The following is a 19043-nucleotide window of genomic DNA, read 5'->3' on the forward strand; positions in this document are numbered from 1 at the left end:
TCCCGAGCAGTGCCATGAATGTGAGCAAGATCTCGACGCGGTGACGTCTTTTGATTTGATAAGACGTCTAACGTGTGCAAAAATAGCCTATTTGCTAAATTCATTTAGGATTAAAAAACGCGTCTGATGAAAATACTATTATAAGACATTCCCATCAATGCAAGTAACATTTTAAATTCACCTGACTGAACGGTACAATCACGGGCCTCTAGAACACGAGGGTCAGCAGTAGGGTGCGTTCGAATGTGCAACCTTTGCGTGCTATTTTCCGCGAGACGTTAACAGCCAATCATCAATCAGGGTAAGTCAACGCAGGCTGCGCACGCTCCATGTTGTCGGTGTCGCGTCAGCTCAGATTTGGTCCGGCAGGTCGCGGGATGTCACGCGCACCACCGAAGCCCTTCGTTAATGACGAGCGGGTTCGTATGCCTGTCACGCCGAGCCACTGTTTACGCTTAGCATGACTGCTGGAAACCTTCCCCCCAATAGCGCTCATATAGTCTCGTCATGTAGTACCACATCATGAATTAAGCATTTAGTTTAATTTGAATTAGCTCTGGGTCTAGAAATGCTTATAAATAATTAATTTAATTAATACGCAAATTAAATAACATGGAATTTTATAGCATATGCTATTAATGGATTTGTTAGTGCATCCAGGCTCACATAAACATAATAGTATATTCTTGTGGTCAGTAGCACTGGCCATTAGGCTGTTAATTAAATGTTATCCCCTGCACGCTTTCACTCCCGAGCGCCGTCTGTCCTACCCTGCCCCGTAGATGATGGGAATACTCTGAGGAAAATGTCAGAACTGAGTGAAGCGCCTGTTTTTGTGTGCGCTCGTGCGCCTGCCTACCGAGACCAAACGTCAACTTGGGAATCTAATTATCGGCCCGGTGTCTCCGCGTGAAATAGCGCGCTCCGGCCGAGCCCGGGCTTTGTTTTAATACAACCCCTTAATGCGCGCGCTCAGTGCCGAGCTGACAGCCATCAGAATGGTGGCTAACCTGCCACCACGCGCAAGGGTGCACTGAAGCTCCGGGACCATTAATGGACCGTGCGGAACACCTCCCTGTGCTCATACACGTTACAGAATAGTCGTTAGGTTGCAAACACCGAACCGCAAAAAGCGCGGATCAGGCCAAGACTTATTTGTTTCCTCGTCACGAACGTTCAGCCCGAAGTTAATTCAAAGCAACGAAAAGAATCGGGTGTCGAAACGGAGAAATGATAACCCTGCAGATAACATTCTGCGCGACGGCGAACTGTCGCCCGGCGTGAAACGTGTATAAACGGAGCTCCGTGGCTCGCAGGGAAACAACCTACACCCGCTCGAGCCAAGCGAGCAGTGCAGTCGCCTGCTGCGCGAGACATTTCCACACTGTCTCCTGACGGAGAGTAGGAAGGACTGACCGAGGCGCGAGGACATGGGTCAGTAGAGGAACATTTGATGTCTGGGTGATACTCTTTAGGCTGCGACTTGCAACCCACTTCAATAAAATAACGTTTGATAGTTCGGTTACTTTAGCGCAGCGCCAAGTGAGGGAGCATTTAAACACAGACTCCACGCGACAGCGGCACTAACCTGCGCGTACTGCGAATGCGAATGTCCTGGAAGGGCAAAGGCTGGAAACAAACCCTGCTTAGTCCTCACGTGGCGACGGACTGCGGGACATGTTTTAACTGAGCTTTCTCATGCAATTTCCCAGAGACTTGTGCAAGTGACTGCTTTATTTTGTTAGCGTTGCACGCGGAGCCCCGAGCGTCGTAACCCACGAGATACACGCCGTCTTGTCATGTATGATCGCCGAAAAAGATTTCAAATGACTTAGCATGTCGGGTTTTTATAGTCGCTTCGCTCATTTTTGTCTGGATTTTTTGTGTCCTTTCATTTCGACTGCTTCTTAGCTCGCACGGGAAGACACTCGGTTATTAATTTTTAATCTTTATGCATCCGCACGAAAAAGAGAGCAAGAGAGGAGAGAAGGACGGGTAATCGGGAAGACGAGGGAGCCAGAGAAACACGAGAGGCGAGGAAGAATGAATGAGATTCACTGAAGAACGGAGAAAGGAGATTGGAGGAATCAGGTAAGGCACAAACCAAGGTCTCGCCAGCTTCCAGCGCGCCCATACAGCGAGCTCGTGCTTGCCTGGGCGCACAGTCTATGGCGCTCGTGGAGTATTCGCGATGCGTCAACATTATTCCTCACTGTTCAGAAGGGGCCTGCGGGTCATGTGTGCAGTTAATCTGGTCATCTGGACAGTTTATTTGTCAAGTATGCCTTCCAGTTATTTAACTGCCTTTTGTCTGTTTTAGAGGTGGTTATATTTACGTGAAACAAGCATTTACAAATTCATAGGAAACAGGAAAGAGGTTTCGCACGGTGGCAATTTTAACAGTTTTGCTTGGCTTGTGGTCACGCACAAATCAGATTCTAGTGTTGTGTGTGTGTGGCGCATTTAACCCAGAAGACCGCTGCACCAGTCGCGAGGTAGGCTAATACGCACGTGAGATAGGCTAATACGCACGTTATTAAGACCGAACAAAACGAGTATGGCAGTTTTATTCGGGCCACACTACATATTTAAATGGATGAGTAATGATGCGTCATGATAATCTCGTTTGGACGACCAGACTTGCCCGGAGCACAATACTATCTTCTGGAGAGAGAGAGAGAGAGCTTTGTGTGTGTGTGTGTTATTTCTCTTTTATTTCTCTTTTGTCTATTTTATCTTCCCCAGTGCTCCTTTTATTTATCCCCAGGAACATTTTTATTATCAGGCGGCTCGCGGAAAATCCGCATTGGAGCGCAACGGAGCCAGAACGTGAGCTGGTCGTTAGCTCGTGATAGACCGCACGAAATTCTAATCCTTGATGTATCCTGACAGAAACCAGCGGGCCTAAATGAGCCCAGCATTGGACCTGTACATGCTAGTGGCAAGAACAGCACCACTGACCTGCAGGGATGCTCCGCACAGGCTACAGGTTGCTCCGTCACCTACAAACTACGTTAGACCACATAGCGTGTAAAATAAACGGAGGGCGGCGGAACACTCGTAAAGGACACCGTTAAGTCGCACCGCACCGCTCGCATTTTAATTGGATCGTTCACGTTGACGTTACCGTTTTTCGTCTAGACGTGAACTATCGATATCTTGGCTATCGATATCCAGACACATTGAAACTAGCCGTAGACCACAGAAGAGTGGAGAGTTCTCATAAAAAATTCGCAGAGGAGAAGACTATGTTTTTCCTCAGTGCCACTGTGAATTTGTGCGAATGCGCTTTATGTTTGTTGCTTAAAAAATTTTTTTTTTTTTGGAAAACTGAGCCCCGGACGTTTGAAAGGCTATGGGACGTCACCAGGACATGGCGCACTATTGTAGAACTGGGTAGCTGCCAAACGCGCCGTGGAGCGCCCAAAGGATTTATGTCTTCCTGTCTGTGTGTCACATCACTATCAGAACAATTATTCTAAGCTTTGAATGGATGAATTATAGCCAAGCATTAGTACAATATTAATTATAGCCCTGTGTCTTGTAATGTGGCAGTAATCAGAGAGCCATTTATTTAAATCACAATTTTTTTAGTAAGGCCACTTGATTCTTATTTCATGTCATAAACACGATAATATGAACTGTGACAGTATTTGTGTAACAGATATTTCAGGGCTCCTCCCCATGCCCCGTGTCCCAGTGGCCTCCGCTGTACGTGCAGACAAACGGACGGAAATGTAGTTGTGTGAGACTTAACCCAAAATCCATACCACTTAATGCTGTCTATATCAATAGCATTTCCCAGTACTGTGGTGGCTCTGTCCTGCGTGTTTTGGGTTTCCCTGCACCACAACTCCCAATATTTTGCGTATTGACGGGGCTGACAACTAACTGAGCAGTTGAGAGCCCCAAAACCTCCAGTGCAGGATACTGCAAGAGCAGGACTGCGCGTGCCTGAACCGGAATCACACGGAACGCTCTGGGTGAGTCCACAGCCTGTCCTCACCGCTATGGTGAGCACTGTCCACAAGCACTCTCCCTGCGTCTCTGCAGGTCTCACTCCAGGAGTGTCCAAAACTGGAAAGAAAGACCAAAAAGAAGAAAGAAAGTGGGAACGTGGGTGGAGGTGGCGGGGTGTGGGCCGTCGCGTCGGGTGGAGGTGGCGGGGTGTGGGCCGTCGTGTCGGGTGGAGGTGGGGGAGGCGCGGGCCGTCGCTTCGGGTGGAGGTGGGGGGGGGCGCGGGCCGTCGCGTTGGGTGGAGGTTGGGGGCGCGGGCCGTCGCGTCGGGTGGAGGTGCTCTATCGACAGGCAGCGCCGGCTTGGTGAGGGAGCGCGTCGCCTTCTGAGCATCCGCCTCCAGGCGTGCGCACCGCCTCCGCGGACGAGCGTTCCCGCTCCGCGCCCGTCGCCATTCCCGCATCCTCCCGCGCTTTGTGATCTACGAGCTGTCCGTCACAGACAGAACACAGCGGTCTGCTCCTCACCCATGTCCATCTATCGTCCCTTGCTCCCCTTCCCGCGTCTCCAAACGGCATCTCGCCGCCTGTAGGCCGAGGTGCCGCTCACCCGTCAGTCGCCCATGCACTACCACCCCCGCCCCTAACAACCAGCCCCTGCAGTGCTAGCAGCCTGTTTTGGGACAGGCCCGTTAGATGCGAGCACCCCCCCGGGCCCGACAGTGTTACACACCGGGTCTTTTGTTTTAAGTCAGTAGCCTTCTGTAAGCAAAATACAAGCTCGGGCTTCAGTCATCGCTCTCTAGCTATGCCTGTGGTTGCCAGGTTGAACATTATGATGTTGTAATTAGGCTGCGAATATTTAACAGGTGTCACCTCATTTGTTACGGCGAGAGGGCTGAGACAGACGCGACCATGCCCCGGACCTCGCGGCGGGAGGGGGAAATGGAAGTGAGGGGCGCCGCTGGGCTGCCGGGCCGGTCTTCGTCCGCGCGGCTGGGAAAAAGTTATGACGGCGACTGTTTCGGCGGCCCCCCTGGACGAACGCGGTCCGACAGGGAGAGATGGAAAGATGGCCGCAGCGAGAGAGCGAGAGCGTAAGAAACAGAAGTGTACTAGTGCGCGTACGATGCAAACCGCCCTGCCGGTTCCTCTGATGGTGTGCTGTGCCAATGTCCGGGCCGGGCCTCATCCGTGCCGACGTGCTGCTGCGGCCCCCGAGCGCAACTATTTTGCAATCCGTCCGTCCCGTGCTGGTGTGGGGGTCCTCAGGAGCCCCCCTTCTACAGTGTCCCAACGAACGAGTGTGTGTGTGAATAAAAAATCCAGGCGCAGTGCTCTCGTTCATGAATTGAGCGCCTGTTAAATTAGCTGAATGGGTCCATGTGGAAACATAGTGGATTGTTTAGCTGCCGTATCCGGGTTGTGTCTGTCAGCTGTGCAGGTTGGGGGTGGGGGGTACAGTTGTGACCAGATCCCCATCAATTCAACACTCGGCCAGCCAGGCCGCTCAGCTGGTGTTACTGTCACAGGAGAGGAAGGCGCCGGGCGCCACTTCCTGCTACTTGACTCGCACTCATGTTGGAAGGCGTCATTCCGCGTCTCCCTGGCCGAGCCTCCCGTCTTGTGATTTCCCATTTACAGCTCCTGGTTCAGTGTGCTGAAAAAAAAACACCCCCACTGCTGGTGTGTGTGTGTGTGTGTGTGGTGTTAGGCCTCTTCTTGTGTTAACACTGACGCTTGATGTTTTTGTTTACCTGTACGTGGACACGTTGGAGTGTTTAGGGGACATGTGACGGTGTTTAGGGGACTTGTCACGGTATTTAGGGGACTGATTAGTTTGCGAATCTGTCGCGGCTCCTGCGGTTTCGTTTCAGTTCAGCCATTTTGGCTAATGAGCTTGAGTTTAACTCACAATTAACATTTGCTGATACATATTTAAGCAGAGGTTTCAAATAATTAATTTAATTAACATGCCGTAATTATTTATTAACATGCCAGTACTCTCCATATGCTAATACCTGACACCTACTCCTGCTCAGCTCCAACTTGTAAGCGCTTTTCTTAGCCAAATCCCAGGGAAAAGGTCTCAACATCACAATCCTCGGAGTCTTAGCTTCCCCCCAAAGGTGAAGTGCGCGCGTACTGTGGCCAAAGCGTCACAGAAAGGGGTCAGTTATGCCCCATTTAGTGGGAAAAGAGCTGGAAAGCACTGGAACTTTGTCAAAGAAAAGGCTCAGGCACTCCTGAAGTCTCCCTTCAGAAACTTCGGAAGGAGGTCTTAGGAAAAACCTCCTTTTGAAGGTACTTAAGCGTGAAGCGTGAAAAGCATGGACGTGTTTCCCTTCTCAGGACCTTACGCTGGCCTGCTATTAAACCTCAGGGCATTATGGGCCGTGCTTGCTTCATGGACAGATCCAGCTGAAAGAACCAGAGGGAGTCTTATTCACTCCAGTAGGACACCTTATTATCGCACGCGGCTACATTCTTATCACACCGCTTCATACCGTCACACCTGCCTCCGCGCGACGCTTCCACAGCACAGCGCTAAAGAACAGCCGCTTTATTTATTAGCGGCTAACGCTAACACTGTGAAAATGGAACGCTCCGTGAGCTTTTACGCTCAAGTGTGTGTGTGTGTGTGTGTGTGTGTGTGTGTGTGTGTGTGTGTGTGTGTGTGAGCACAGTTATCTAAGTACCCTTTCTCCCTCCGCTACTTTATATTTTGCTTACATTATAGGATTAGATTATTTAATGTATTATTACTGTTATTAATATGTCAATTTATTCTATTATTAACATATGCATTTATTATTACTATTATTAATATATGCATTTATTATTGCTATTTTTAATACATGCATTTTTTATTACTATTATTAATAATCATGAGCATCCAAAATAGCCCAGGGCTCAGAGGTTGGATGTCCCACACTGGTTCAGCACTGAAGCATCAAACACATGTGCATTCGTCATTTTAATGATGGGTTATTTTTTTGTGCCGTCTCCCTGAGGTAATTAGTAATTACACGCATTACTGAGAACACAGACGAGCAAAAAGTAGATACAGTGTTTATCTGCACCCCAGAATGCAGCAGAGGTGAAAGTCAGAATACTGACACGGTACCTTTGCAGTGCTCTGTGAAGGCCCTTTAAAAGGAGAGAGAGAGTGAGAGAACGACAGACAGAGAGAAAGGCTCCTTGAGTACGGCGGTGTTTTGAAGTGTAGCCATGCCTGTTGGAGATTTGCGCGCACCGCGGGACAGTGATGTGGGGGAGAGAGAGAGAGAGGTACAGGTACAGGGAGGACCAGTTCACTGTGTCTGGTCTGCTTGTTTTTAGTGTGTTTGTAATGTCTAAATTTACCAAGCGAGTTAGCGATTGCGAGCACAGGCGAGCAAGGACGTGAACATCGCACTGGCTTTTCTTCAGTTCTGCAGAAGGGCTTTGGTTTTCTTGCCTTGATGTAGTCAGTCAGGTGCTGTTTTTTGTGATTAACACTTTTAAAATGTTTGGAATATCACAGAATGTTCAGAATATCGCAGATCATTCAAAATGTTACACTGGGAATGACAATGTTCAAAATATCGTTGTGTTCAAAATGTCAACGAGTGTTTGGAAAGTCAAAGAATGTTCAGAAGGTCATAGAGTGTTCAGAATGTCCCGAGTGTTCAGAATGTTACAGAATGACGCGTCCGAACCTCACACAGCAGACCAGGCAGTGTAGGTTCAGTTAGCTGATTTATGAATCAGTTCTTAAGGCGGATTCAGGGTTAACATTTCTTATTTATGGACGTTTACAGTGTTAGCCAGTACAATATTTTGACTAATTCTTTCATTCAAACAGTTCAATATTTCTGAAATTAGAGAGCCAGATGGAATTCATATGTGGTTGCCCAAACCAGCACTTGGAAACCAGCGTTTCTTGGGCGACAAATTAAATGGGTATGTAACATCTGTTTTTGATTTAAGCTAGGGGTCAAGGAATAGTCGCGGTTTAATAGATAAAGACATTTCCCTCCTGTTTATTTTGGATGTGACTTCTGACAATCCCAATCCCAATCCCAGATGTTGGTTTAACCCAGGGAGGTTAATCATGAAGCCCCGCGCAGAGAAGGCAGCATAACCTGCCTCCACTGGGATTTCTGTTCAGGAAACGTACCTGCGGTCAGACAGAAAGGAACGCTCGTAGACGTGTGTGATTGGCACGTGAGACGGTGACATTTGGTTCCAGTCCGATGTTGTTGTGGCGTTTGTGCGTGTGTTTGGACGGGAGAGAGAAAACTCAGGAAGACAGCCAGGGGAATATGGGGCAGCTGTTTGTTTGTGCGGTTCTGGAGCGAAGGGGTTTAGCGGGAGAGAGAGAAAGAGAGAGAGAGAGAGAGAGAGAGAGAGAGAGAGAGAGAGAGGGTGATGGAAGGAGAAGGAGGGAATGATGAGGGAGAAGAGGAATGGATAGAGAGAGGGAGCCCTTGGAAAGAGAGGTTTAAGGCCAATGCTGAAAACAGAACCAAAACATGAAACACTGACTAAAAACAGCAGGAGAGAAGGAAGGACAGTTCTTAGAAAGACGTTATTCATCAAAACAGACAGACAGAGACAGAGAGAGAGAGAGAGAGAACAGTGGGGGAGAAACTCACTCTTTCTTTAACACACACACATAGATAGACTAATTAGGAATTATAATTACACCAGGGCTGTGCGTCTCTCACCTGAGTATAGACCTTTCCCCCTTCTATTCTCATAGCTCTCGCTCTCTCTCTCCCTCTCTCTCTCTCTCTCCCTCTCTCTCTCGCTCTCTCTCTCTCTCTCTCTCTCTCTCTCTCTCTCTCTCTCTCTCTCTCTCTCTCTCTCCCTCTCTCTCTCCACCAAACCCACTGACCACAGCTCTCTTTCCATCGGCCACTAATGCACTGTAATCTAGCTACTACTCAACACTACGCGCGCACACACACACACACACACACACACACACACACACTCATTTAGCCCAGGAGCTTCTAAGCCAAGCACCAGAGAACCATAGCATCCTTTTCCCCAGCTCAAGAAATGGCCGTGCCACATTCTCCTGTGAGAACGAGACGAGAACGAGACGAGAACCTGCGCCATGCGGAGGAAAGGCCTTGAAGTAGGACATCTCTGTCCATCCACCATTAGCTTTAACCGCCATCTTCTGGGCATGCTCAGTGCGCACCACACCTGCCGAGCATGCTCCTGCTGCGACGTCCAATCAGAGGCCTGCGCGGTCACTCAGGGAACCTGCTGCCCCCCACCTCCACGGCGACGGCAGCGGTGGCCAATCCGGGCAGCCCATGCTAATTACTGCACGCCCTCCGAGCTGATGTGAAGGAACGGGAGGATTGGAACTGACCGTGAACTAGGCAGCGCACTCACAAACCCAACGAGACCACTTATCTCATTACCGCCTGGTACCTTCACGCACGAGTCACACGTGATCTTTGTGTGTTGCTGGGGACTCTGGCTGCCTTTCAAGGCTTTTGTGTGTGTGTGTGTGTGTGTGTGTGTGAAGGGTTGGCTGGCTCTTGACTCAGTGCTCTTTCACTCTTGACTTTGAGTGAATGTGAGCATTTTAAACCTTGAGAATTCCTGGTTTTTGTTGCTCCTCTTTGTGGCTTGATTTGTTTGAAGGATTGTTTTTATTGATCTGTCGCTGTAATGGGGTGCCAGTGTGATCAGCAGGTCCAGAGAGCAGGAGAGGGGGACGTTGGAGGGGACGTCAGAGGGGACAGGACTGGTTTGGCCCCCTCTGCTCCGGTTATTTTGCTCTCTGTCTGTGGGCAGATTAACGCTGTGTCTGCTGTGTAATGCTTTGTGTCTGTGTGCAGGTGTGTGTGTGTGTGTGTGTGTGTGTGTGTGTGCGTGTATGTGTGTCAACCTTGATTGGTGACTGCATCTGTTAGATACTGCAGCCGTTTTCATTCCAGAGGTAACCGGTTTAGAGCGAGGCACCTTCACACTTGTGTAATCAGCTTCTTATGAAATGCACAGGCACACACATACACACACACACACACACACACACACACACACACACACGCACAAATACATCCACACACAAACTTAAACATCCCCATGGCACACACACACACACACACACACACACATGCTCTTACACACCCACTGGTATGTACAGAGCCCTACACTTGATTTGGGAAGCGTGTGGAAGATCTGTCACTGTGCTGTCTTTCCAACTGAGACAGAGCCCACAATTCCGGAGCTAATTAGCTTTGCTTAGCTGAGGATTGTTATGGATCGATTCTGACATCTGTTTGCCTTCCACTTTCTTGCGAAAATAATACATTTGTTTGGAGACAAAACCGGCGAGCGATATTCTCTGGGTTCCATTTTTAAGGGGGTCCTTGGTCAGTCAGCTATCACAGTGGGCCACATGTCTGGGGAAGAAGGCAACATTAGTGTGACCTAAATTGCTGAGCTGACCACTGCAGAGAAGTTTGAAGACCTGCCGAGACTTCGCTTCACACCTCTGCTGCTCCGGCTGCGATTCAGGCCTAGTGCAAAGTCGCACCTGGTCCACATAATCCTGACGTGCCTCGCCGGTAACGGAGCCGGGAGCCTCGGGCAGGCCCGTCCATGGAATTTAAGGGACTTGGTACCAGTTCTTCGGCGTCATGGAGACCAGGGGAAGGGAGATGGGGGATGGGAGACGCACCAGGCGAGAGTGTGGAGGCTGGAAGGGCGGGGGGCCCGATCACACACACACACACACACACACACACACACACTCACGCAGACACACACGCCTTTACACTGGTCTGGTGCTCTCCACCCCTACTCCACCCCTCTCCACCCCCCCATCTCTGTTTTTCCTTTTCTTTCTGCTTCTCTGCTCTTAAATGTCGTCGTGTATTAATAGCGTGCAGTCTGAGCAGCCCACACATATTCAGCCTCAGCCCCGCCCCGCAGGAGGGGAGCGGATCATAACCTCACCAGGGCATTATGGGATTTTCGGCCCATCCCGCGTGAGCCTCTCTCTCTCTCTCTCTCTCTCTCTCTCTCTCTCTCTATCTCTCTCTCTCTCTCTCTCTCTGCTGGCACTTTTCCCATTGGCTGGAATTAGCGATGGAGAAAAACAAACAAATTACAGGCAAACAAACAGAACGGCTAATAAGCATGTAGCGACATGCGGCGCACCCTCTCCATGGGCTGGGGGAGAGAGAGAGAGAGAGAGAGAGAGAGAGAGAGAGAGAGAAGGAGAGCGGGGACCACCAGCACAGCAGTATCCGTCCTCAGCCGCTCTGTCTCTTCCGCACTCGTCCCTTTCTCCACCGCTCCCTCCGTTCCGCCTTCTGTTTTCTCTCCCTGTCCGCGGCGGGCTGCGCGGCGGGGGCTCGGGCGGCCGGGCGCGAGACAGATGGGCGGATGATGGATGCGACGCGTCGGACGGCGCCGCCGACGGATGAGTTGGCGCGCGGCTGACGGAGGATTAAAAGCGTGGCCGCGGTGGGCACGGGCCGGCCGCTCAGCGACGGATAGATAAACCCGACGAGCGGATAAACAAGAGAGTGCTAATCCACGCACCCCCGCTCCACCCAACCCTTTGGCAGACAGAAAACCACACAACGGTGGGGGTGGGGTGTCAGGGTTCAGCGTGGGGAGAAGGAGGTGGTGGAGGAGTGAAAGGTGGAGGAGAGTGACAGCTGTCGAGTTGCGGGGCCTGTAGTCTCTGTGAGGGATTTAGGGGCTTTGGGGTGGAAATGAGGGAGTGGTCTACGTCAGGGGGCGGGGCGGGGGCGGGGGCTGGTGGGGAACAGGGCACTTCCCCGCACTTCCGAGGGCAGGAGCGCCTAGGGGTGCTGGTATCGATCCCAGCGCGCTCAGATTCCTGTCCTGGATATACCCGTGTCTCACACACACACACACACAGACAGCTTCGTATGTGTGAGCCAGCAAAGGTCTAGCCTCTATTTCCCGTCCATCTGGCATTGCGCATGCCGGCATGATGAGCACTTAAAGCGGCCCACGGATCCTTGGCGGGAGGGCTCCGCCCCCGCCCGCCCCTCCGAGACAAGCCCACTGTCCGCCTGGCATTATGGGCCTGGAGCACAGTGGCCAGGATTGGCCGAACCGTCGCGTCGATTAGTGGCATGGGGAGACAGGCGGCCGGAGCGGACCGCTGGGACGGAGGGAGAGTGTGTGTGTGTGTGTGTGTGTGTGTGTATGTGTGTGTGTCGAGGGGCAGTTAGCAATGAGAACGCTGACAGGGGGCGTGGGGTAAGACCACCGTGACCCACGAAGCTGCACCGAATTGGCCGATATTGTGCGTGAGGTCTCGGGACGAGATGGAAAACGCGGCGCGGATTAGTGACTGAGCGGGTAGAGATCCGGACATAGAAACAGGGCAGTGGGCAGCGGGAGGGCTCAGTTCTCTAAACCCCCCCCCGTGATGCCCCTGCATCACACAGCTCAACCCACTTCTGCTGCATCACCTCACTCATTCACTCTGCTGTTGCTGCGACACCCGGATGCCATCTTTCTCCCATGGGCCTCTCATAGATAAACAAACCAAAACAAAACAACCCAAAGAAAAAAAAGCAGGTCAGATTAAACGAGGCACCAGATTAAACTCCATTAACGATCCTAATAGTAATATTTCTGTACGACTTGCTTTGGCGTGCGGCGGGAGGGAGGTGTTTTCTAACATACGAGTGTGTTTATTCGCTCCGGGAGGGCGGCTCTGGATCAGCTGGCGCGCTGTTAGAGGAGAGCTGTTACTATGGAAGGGGAAGACAATTTATTCTGTTCCCCGAGGTGCGTCTCCTCCCTCCTCCCCACGGGAGCTCCACGCAGGCCTCCCTTTGCGGTGCCCAGAATAGGCTAGCTGCGATAGCGCTAATGATTTGGGACACTTCCACTGCCTGTCCTGTAGCTCCTGAGAGCCCCCTCGCACACACACACACACACCCCACCAAGACATGCGTGTAGGACAAACACAGGCAGAAACAGCAGTATCCAGAAGGATGTGAGTGCACTTACAAAATAGAAGTGCACCACCAACGCTTGGGTTTCTTCCATTTTTAAGTTGACTTTATTAAGAAAATTCAATTCAATACAAACACTCCATCACAAATACAAACACTCCATCACAATAGAGTTTCTTCCTCACTCTGTCTGCTTCTCTCCTTTCTCTCACTCTCTCTCTCTCTCTTCCGGTGTCCCATGGCCTCTTGGACGCACTCCTGGCGCTGCTGTTAACGTGCGATCATGTGTGTGCATCGTGTGTGAGTGTATGGCTTGTTTACTGGGTTTTCTGTAATGTGTCATATGTGTAAGCAAGCCCCATTCTGCTGGGCGTAGGGACCGCCACGCGTGTGTGCGTGTGTGTGTGTGTGTGTTATGCTGGCTGTAGGGGACTGGCGCTCCCGTGCTCTTCAGCGTTCCCGTTCCTCCACAAGGTTAGCAGCCGCTCGCCATCTCATTCCGCATCGTCCGGGTCACGTCTAGAGCAACCTTCACTTCCTACAGCGTTCCGGTCCTCGGGCCGTCAGGCTGCCTCAGCCATTCTCTTGAGGAGAACGTTCTCCGAGCCGGAGCCCAGCCGGTCACTTAGCACTGACTCCTACAGCTCATTCCCACTTAAAACGAAAACCACGCAGGTTTTCTTTGTATAGACGGAGACCTCGGACATTGAGCCCTTTGGAACGCCTCTCCTCAAGCCGGTCCCATAAATCGATAGGGAAAGTTGGGCCGGAGCAGAGCCGCCTCGCAGGAGAAACGGATAAGTGAGCGAATGAGTAAATAGATAGATGAGTAAGTGCTGTCGAAGGGTGAATCGATGTTTATGGATTGGGTCCCAGGGTCCTGCCGGCCTGCAGAGAGGGGGACGCGGAGGTTGGGTGTGTTTCACACATTCTCCAGACACGGCTCAAGCTGTGCGGAGGCGGTGTGTGTGTGTGTCAACCGTGCAGATGACCTCTGCTCACGTTCAGTTCTCCTGAGCAGAATTCGAATGTCTGTATGCATCTAGCCAGCAGGCGGATCTTGTGTGGGATTGTTGTGCTGAGTGGTTTTGTGTGGGATTGTTGTGCCGAGTGATATTGTGTGGGATTGTTGTGCCGAGTAATTTTGTGTGATTCTGAGTGATTATTGTGCTGATTCTGAGTGATTATTGTGCTGAGTGATTTTGTGTGGGATTGTTGTGCTGAGTGATTTTGTGTGGGATTGTTGTGCCGAGTGATATTGTGTGGGATTGTTGTGCCGAGTAATTTTGTGTGATTCTGAGTGATTATTGTGCTGATTCTGAGTGATTATTGTGCTGAGTGACTTTGTGTGGGATTATTGTGCTGAGTGATTTTGTGTGGGATTGTTGTGCTGAGTGATTTTGTGTGGGATTGTTGTTCTGAGTGATTTTGTGTGGGATTGTTGTGCCGAGTGATATTGTGTGGGATTGTTGTGCCGAGTGATCTTGTGTGGGATTGTTGTGCCGAGTGATTTTGTGTGGGATTGTTGTGCCGAGTGATATTGTGTGGGATTGTTGTGCTGAGTGATTTTGTGTGGGATTGTTGTGCTGAGTGATCTTGTGTGGGATTTATTGTGCTGAGTGATTTTGTGTGGGATTGTTGTTCTGAGTAATTTTGTGTGGGATTGTTGTGCCGAGTGATATTGTGTGGGATTGTTGTGCCGAGTGATCTTGTGTGGGATTGTTGTGCCGAGTGATTTTGTGTGGGATTCTTGTGCCGAGTGATATTGTGTGGGATTGTTGTGCCGAGTGATTTTGTGTGGGATTGTTGTGCTGAGTGATTTTGTGTGGGATTGTTGTGCTGAGTGATATTGTGTGGGATTATTGTGCTGAGTGATTTTGTGTGGGATTACTGTGCTGAGTAATTTTGTGTGGGATTATTGTGCTGAGTGATTTTGTGTGGGATTGTTGTGTTGAGTGATTTTGTGTGGTATTACTGTGCTGAGTGATTTTGTGTGGGATTATTGTGCTGAGTGATTTTGTGTGGGATTGTTGTGCTGAGTGATTTTGTGTGGGATTACTGTGCTGAGTAATTTTGTGTGGAATTGTTGTGCCGAGTGATTTTGTGTGGGATTGTTGTGCTGAGTGATATTGTGTGGGATTATTGTGCTGAGTGATTTTGTGTGGGATTACTGTTCTGAGTAATTTTGTGTGGGATTATTGTGCTGAGTGATTTTGTGTGGGATTGTTGTGTTGAGTGATTTTGTGTGGTATTACTGTGCTGAGTGATTTTGTGTGGGATTATTGTTCTGAGTGATTTTGTGTGGGATTGTTGTGCTGAGTGATTTTGTGTGGGATTACTGTGCTGAGTAATTTTGTGTGGAATTGTTGTGCTGAGTGATATTGTGTGGGATTATTGTGCTGAGTGATTTTGTGTGGGATTACTGTGCTGAGCAATTTTGTGTGGTATTACTGTGCTGAGTGATTTTGTGTGGGATTATTGTGCTGAGTGATTTTGTGTGGGATTGTTGTGTTGAGTGATTTTGTGTGGTATTACTGTGCTGAGTGATTTTGTGTGGGATTATTGTGCTGAGTGATTTTGTGTGGGATTGTTGTGCTGAGTGATTTTGTGTGGGATTGTTGTGCCGAGTGATATTGTGTGGGATTGTTGTGCCGAGTAATTTTGTGTGATTCTGAGTGATTATTGTGCTGATTCTGAGTGATTATTGTGCTGAGTGATTTTGTGTGGGATTGTTGTGCTGAGTAATTTTGTGTGAGATTATTGTGCCGAGTGATTTTGTGTGGGATTATTGTGCCGAGTGATTTTGTGTGGGATTATTGTGCTGAGTGATTTTGTGTGGGATTGTTGTGTTGAGTGATTTTGTGTGTATTACTGTGCTGAGTAATTTTGTGTGGGATTATTGTGCTGAGTGATTTTGTGTGGGATTACTGTGCTGAGTGATTTTGTGTGGGATTGTTGTGCTGAGTGATTTTGTGTGGGATTATTGTGTTGAGTGATTTTGTGTGGGATTATTGTGTTGAGTGATTTTGTGTGGGATTGTTGTGTTGAGTGATTTTGTGTGTATTACTGTGCTGAGTGATTTTGTGTGGGATTGTTGTGCTGAGTGATTTTGTGTGGGATTACTGTGCTGAGTAATTTTGTGTGAGATTATTGTGCTGAGTGATATTGTGTGGGATTATTCTTTCCCCTCCACATCCTTCGTTCTCTGATCTTAATCGATACCCAAATGAATGTGCAAGCTATGTTTACCCCTCCCCCTACCACCACTCTCCACTCCTCTCCTCTCCCCTCCTCCTCTCTCCTCCTCTCTCCTCCCCTCTCTCTCCTCTCCTCCCCCTGGCCTGGTTCAGCCCTCTCACGTTGTCGTGTGCAGCTAAGTGCAGGGAGACCCAGAACCTAAGAGCAGTGGTTAATAATGGATGCGTTACGGTGCCAAACTGGAGCACGTTCAGCTTTCTGAAACCCCACCGTCTTGTCTGTTTAGTTTCCAGCCGAATTAATGATAGTAATTAGTAGCCACCAGGTAAGGGTGTGGGGGGCAATCAGAGGGTGCCTCTGGGTGGGGGCTGGGGTGGGGGTCCGGGTGGGGTGTTGCCATCTGGCTTGGCATGGGGGGGGGGGAGGTATTTGGGGATAGTGGAGCTGTAGTGTAGGCTAGGCTGGGTGGCAGAGGCAGGGCTGTAGCTACATTGTGTGTGTGTGTGTGCGTGTGTGTGTGTGTGCGTGCGTGTGTGTGTGTGCGTGTGTGTGTGTGTGTGTGTATGTGTGTGTGTGTGTGTATGTGTGTATGTGTGTGTGTGTGTGTGCGCGCGCGTGCGCGTCTGTCCGTGCACACATGCATGCGCACATGTATGTGTGTGTGTGTACGTGTACATGCTTGTGCACACACGTACACATGCACATGTGCATGCACGAGTATAAATAATACAGATGGATCCCACTCTGCTGATGTCTTACAGAAGGAATCACACACAGACGATCAGTGAAATGTCATGTGAAAGTAGACTAAGTAAATGAAACAAACACCAACTCATCTGGCACCAGCAGTGGCTTCAAGCTCTAGTGAGCACGGGCAGTGTGGCACGTAATACGGGAACTAACAGGAATGAATGCTTGAAGTAAGTTGAAATTTGTGAGCCTGCTAATCACACCTTAATAAAGACAAATAGAAATACTAGAATGCCACTGCTAAATATAAGAGCGCTAATGAACAAAACCAGTGTTGTAAATGATCTGATCTGTGAACAGAAATTAGATTTCATGACACTTTCTGAAACCTGGCTTAGCTCAGATGGTGCAGCTTCCTTGACTGAAGCTGCTCTGCAGAATTCTGATTTTATCCCCACTGTACAAGAAGATGAAAGCAGAGCTGGTGTTTCTTCCAGTAATTTTTAAAATGTTTCATTTGCAATGCTGTCTGCTGTTGAATATCTTGCCACTCTACTTAAAGGTCAAGTACCAGTATTACTAGTGGTTGGCTCTGGTCACACACTCCTTCATACCAGAAGCGTCTGAGCTGGTGTCCGTCTGCGTAGCTAAGCATGATGGGAGTTTACTGACTGGGCATTTCAATTTTTCATGTTCAAAGCCTCAGCAAAAAAAGCTACTGAATATGAACCACATTTGATTTTACTCAGCACATAACATATAATATCGGCTTATAACACATAATCTCGGCACATAACACATAATCTGAGTACATAATAACACATAATTTCTGCACAAAACACATAATTTTGGTTATCATTACCTCAGATCACTATTGTGTGTTTTATTTAGTATGTCTGCTTCTGTTGACCTAAAGGCGGTAGCAAAAATGAAGAAAAACATCGTTTTATCACAGAAGCATTTGCTGCTTTTAATAACACACTCTACATTACAAACCTCCTTCACGTGTTAATGATGCAGGATGTGGTCAGTGGTTTGCCTGTAAGTTAAGCTTTGCTGGAGGTAGTGTTCCAGGAGATGTTGCACCAGACGAAACTAAAGAGAATTCCTGGACCCCAAAAATGCCATCAGAATAACGTACGGATAAGATAATTGAAGGAATTGAAACAGAACTGAATGGCAGTGGAGGAAAAGTCAACTCACTATTAACGATGAAGTCCTTAACAATCACTATCACATTTACACCAGTGTGATATGAACAGAGAGACAGACATACTTTACAAAAATATATAAATGACAAACCACAAACCAGGAGATTTATTTTCAATTAAATTGCCAATTAAATCTCATATTAACCAAACATTCTGTCACTGAAGCTTTGACATCAAAGTGTAATTTTGTAATTATTTTTAAATATTTTAATTATTTTAAAATGTTATTATATTAATAAAGTATCATTAACATTCTGTCACAATTTATAACTCCAAAGTACCAATAGTGAACTTTCAATATTGAAAAACTATGACTAGTTTTAAAAAGAGTCGTGAGACAGAACCCGTAATCGTAACTTGAAATTTTAACTAAATTTCCCTACTTGTGTTTTAGATTCAATATCAACAGCATTTTTAAAGAAATATTTGACAGGCTTTGTTTATGTTCTACACACTGTATACAAACTACACATCGTAAAATGTACTTTTCCAGGCACAATTAAAATAGCAGTTGTAAAACCTTTATTGAAGAAACACAATTATAGACCAATCCCTAATCTTTTATTTTTAAGTAGAATAATTGAAAAAAAACAACAAACAAAAAAACTTCACACAGTTTAACAAAATGAACACAATATCCATGAAACATTGCAGTCTGGTGTCAGAGGGAATCAGCACTGAAACAAGATTTGTGAAAATAGTAAATGATCTGAGGATAAATTCTGATGTTTTGACACTTTTACCAAAAGTATTTATGAATTTAACAGCTGCGGGTGATTTTATAGACAACAGAATGCTTCTTAACCAACTTGAGAAAATGGTTGGTGTTTCTGGAAACGTGTTAAACTGGTTTTGTACATATTAACTGTAAATCAGTATGTTGTTAGAAGAGGTGTAGCACAAGGATCCATACTCGGCACACTTTAATTTTCTTTGTATATATCGCTAAATGGTCAGATAAATAAGAAACATTCACTCAGTTTTCACAGTCATGCAGATGAAGGGGTGATGTGTACATATCTGTGACA

General features: G+C 48.2%; 1 protein-coding gene across 4 annotated transcripts in view; it reads left to right on the forward strand.

Moving 5' to 3' along the window:
* Window positions 1-1103: 1103 nt before the first annotated feature.
* adgrl1a (adhesion G protein-coupled receptor L1a) overlaps window positions 1104-19043 on the forward strand; it is a 108434-nt gene continuing 90494 nt past the window's right edge. For all 4 annotated transcript variants that reach the window (XM_035525300.1, XM_035525302.1, XM_035525301.1 and 1 more), the window contains exon 1: window positions 1104-2091. The gene's annotated coding sequence lies outside the window, so the exon portion shown is untranslated. The remainder of the gene's footprint in view (window positions 2092-19043) is intronic.

Source organism: Electrophorus electricus, chromosome 4, assembly GCF_013358815.1.
Source record: "Electrophorus electricus isolate fEleEle1 chromosome 4, fEleEle1.pri, whole genome shotgun sequence".
NCBI classification, from domain to species: Eukaryota; Metazoa; Chordata; class Actinopteri; order Gymnotiformes; family Gymnotidae; genus Electrophorus; species Electrophorus electricus.